Source organism: Pteropus alecto, unplaced genomic scaffold (assembly GCF_000325575.1).
Source record: "Pteropus alecto unplaced genomic scaffold, ASM32557v1 scaffold131, whole genome shotgun sequence".
In the NCBI taxonomy this organism is placed as follows: Eukaryota; Metazoa; Chordata; class Mammalia; order Chiroptera; family Pteropodidae; genus Pteropus; species Pteropus alecto.
Window position 1 is genome coordinate 18,936,985 of NW_006434709.1, and position 3,855 is coordinate 18,940,839.

Sequence of the window (3,855 nt, forward strand, 5' to 3'; positions counted from 1 at the left end):
TCTATTGTATGAATATGCCATAATTAAGCAGTAACTTCCTTATTCTTGGACATTTAGATTGCTTCTACTTTTTCACTATTCTAGAAGATGACAAGATAACTGCATTTGCATATAAACTTTTCCTTATCTCTCTTCATAAAGTGGGTTCTTTTTCTTTTTTTTTTTTAGGCGAAGCAATCCTTGGTTGACCTCACAGATTGCAAGAACCTTGTCAGTTTACAATCTCTTATTTTATTTATTTATTTTTTATGCCTACAGCACCCGGTCTTCCTAGGTAGGTGGTCTTCAATCCAAGTACTAACCAGGCCCGACCCTGCTTAGCTTCCGAGATCAGACGGAATCGGGTTTGTTCAGGGTAGCATGGCCTTAGAAAGAAGTGGATTCTTGAAAAGGAATTAATTGATAAGAGAATGTCAGCATTTTTAGCTTCTTGATACCTATTTACAAATTGCTTTCCTGGAAGTTATTGTGCGAGCTTCCCCCTGCTGGGCACGAGCCTGCGGCTCCTGAACCCTTATTTACATTAACTATTAGTATCTTTTAAATCTTTGTCGATTTGATGGGCCAAGAAGTAGTATCTAAGCATTATTTTGATTTATATTTCTTTGATAATTAATGATGTTAATTTGCTTATTAACCATTACACTTTCTTTTCTTTAAATTATGTATAGTGTCCTTTGCTTATTTTCTATTAAAATCTTAGTGGTTTTTAAAATCAATTTTTATAAGCACTTATGTGAAAACTTTTTGTTGTATTTATAGGTAAATGTTTTTCCTAGTTTGTTTGACTTGTACTTTTATGATATTTTTGAAGTTTTATATTTTCATGTAGTCAATCTATCAGCCTTTTTAAGTTTTTTTCTTTCATTATTATTATGCTTAGAGATTTCTCAATCAGAAAGCAAACAACTACTCAGTCAATGTTTCTCCTAACTTTAAAAAAATGATCTTATTATTTACAGTAGTTCTTTAATTCGTATGGACTTAATTAATCTGGGGCATGGCATGAGGTCAGGACTTTAGTACATTAAAAATAATCGATTTTCAACATCATTCAATGAATTATCCATCTTTTTCAACAGATTTATGATGCCTATCTTATCAGTCAGTCCTGGTCTTAATCGAATGACATTTTATTATTTCCATTCACTTATGCACGGCCATACATTCTTTTTCCATTTTTACTTATATATTAGTTTTATTTACCCAACAGTAAATTTCTTGACAAAAGAGGCTTTCTTTTCACTTAATCATCTGTCTTTCCAATCAACATTTACTGAAATATCCACAGTGTTGTGTGCTGGGGATCTTAAGATAAAAAAGGCAAGGAAGGGTCAATCTGCACAGGACTCAAGCAGGCTGAGGTGACTGCAGGAGAAGGTAAGTGGTAAGGTGAAACGTCAAGGTGCTCTGAAAGCGCAGAGATGCCCAAATTATCCTGAGGATGAACAGTAGGTGAAGAAAGAGCATTCGAAGCAGAAGCAACAGCTTATACAAAGGTCTAAAGATAGGGAAACTGTGTGACAAGTTTGGGAAACAAAAAGTAGTTGAATCCAGTGAGATGATAGGGCACATATGGGGAGACGATGGGAGACAGGCTGAAGGTAAAGGACAGATGATAAGAGAGTTTGGATTTTATCTAAGTGATAAGTAATCCAGGGAGGGATATGGTCAGGTGTGTGGAAAATTTCCTTTGAAAGTGATACAGAGGACTGATTGGAGGGGCAGAATACTGAGGCAGGGAGACTACACAAAAGGAGAGAACAAACGAGGGCCTGAACTGACACTGGTGGGGATGAGGTCCTGGAGCAGAGGACACAGACCTATGGGGTGCTTGGGCTGCAGAGTCAACAGGATGTAGGAGATAAGAAAAGGGAGCAATTTTGGAGGACTCTAGTTTTCTGGACATAGTAATGGTAAATGGTTGTACCGTTTACCAAAACAAGGAGTAAAGTGCAGGAGGCAGGTTGGGTGGTTGATTCTAAGGAGAAAATGACTTCGTATTTGAGTCTGAGGTGCTTGTTGTACATATGGGTACAGATATTTAGTGCACTGTTGAAAACACACATCTAAAGCTAAGAAAAAGTTTTCAGGTGAATATACGGATAGGTATTAGAGTCATTAGTATCGAAGGTCATAAACGAAATTGTAAGTGTGTGTGAATTAATCACCCAGGAAGTGAAGACAAAAAAGCTGAGGCTGGATCTCTGGGAACACCATATTTAAGGGACAGATAGAGGAACTAGAGTCTTTAAAGGATATTGAGAAGGAACAATTAGAGGATTAAAGGACCAGAAGAGAGTGGGGTTGTGAGTACTAGGTCAGAGAAGTTTTCGAAAAGGAGAGAACAGTTCAAAGAAACTGATGAGCAGAGTTCAAGATGAGGCAAGAACTAAAATTGTCCATCATGGTTGGCCATGAGGAGGTTGTAGTGATTTTAGCAAGAGAAGATTCAGTGGAGTGTTGGGGGGCAGAATATAGAGTAGGTGGGAATGAACGGGAGATGAGGAGGTAGCGGCAATGAGCACGGCCTTTCCCTAACCTTGGAATAACACCGAAAGAAGATACACTTCAGGTTTACGAACATTCGGGGTGGAGATGAGGAAGGGAGAGAAGTGAAGGACACATAATTCCCATTGAGAAGTGCTCACGCCAATGAAAGAGACAATAATAATATGCTAAAATGAATGTTGGAGTAGAGGTAGATACAGGGTATTTTGAGACCACCAAGGAAGAACAGAGAAAAGAATGAAGGTGAGTGGGAATAAATGGTATGAGATGAGTAATGTTCACTTCTCACACCAGACTGAGTTCTGTGAAGAAGGACCAGGTCTTTGTTGTCCATTATATCTTCAGCAATTAATGAAAGGTATTGTTTATGTAGACAATGAATGTGATGCATAAATAAATGATTGAATGAAGGAAGGTCTTCACAAAAGATCTATACACAGAGGTTTATGGCTAGCAAATGTTATAAGTGAGGGTTTGGCCTCAAAACTCAGGTTCTAGGAGAATCCGGTAAACAAAGAAAGAAAATATGAGGAACGACTTTTACTTGGGGTACGGGTGTCCTAAAGTTAAGAACCAAAACAAACCTACCTTTTCTTCTTCTTCTCCTAAGGTTACCTAAATCTTGGCTCTTCCTATTCCAGTGAGGAAAGTCCAGTGATTCAAGAGTGAGAAAATCCAAAAAATAACCAGGATGTTTACCCCTATGCTTGGATGTTCTCAGGTCAAGAGTGACAAAGTTTCAAATGGACAAAATTTGAGCATACTTGGTGGTTGAGGGGAAGAAGTCAAAGAAGAAGGTGAAGATATAGGAAAGAGAGGTAGTCAATGAAGCTGCTGAAGAACAACCATAATTAGCCTTATCCAAATCTGGCCTTGCTGGACACTGTTGGAGGAAAAGTACATCACAGAACAGTTTGGTACAAATGGCTGGGGGCATACAGGGTTGGTGGCTTGCGGAGCTGATGTTCAAATGAACAGGGAGTGAAGGTATTGTCCAAGTATTATTTTCAAAAATTTAAATGTGATTCTGATACAAATATAAAATGAACATGTGTCAAAGATTCATTAGTTAATGAGTGAACCAGTAAGACGATGAAGCTTGTTCCAAGAACAATGAGGAACTGGGTTTCTACAGGCAAAAAAAAGAAAAAAAGAAAAAAAAGAATGGTTAGAATATCTTAGTAAGATACAAAACTGGATGATGTCCTAGAAAGCAACAAAACCATAGTTTATCTTCCCCGTCAGACAAAAATCATTTACATTTCTATTAAACAAAAATCTGTATGCTAACACATAACTTTAGAGTGCTTGGACTGTAATTAATAGCAAATAGCAAAGTCAAAC

The 3,855-nt window shown here is 37.6% G+C and overlaps 1 pseudogene; it reads right to left on the reverse strand.

The window, feature by feature from the left end:
• Positions 1-249: 249 nt before the first annotated feature.
• Positions 250-372, reverse strand: LOC112478069 (annotated as a pseudogene).
• Between the last annotated feature and the right edge of the window lie 3,483 nt (positions 373-3,855).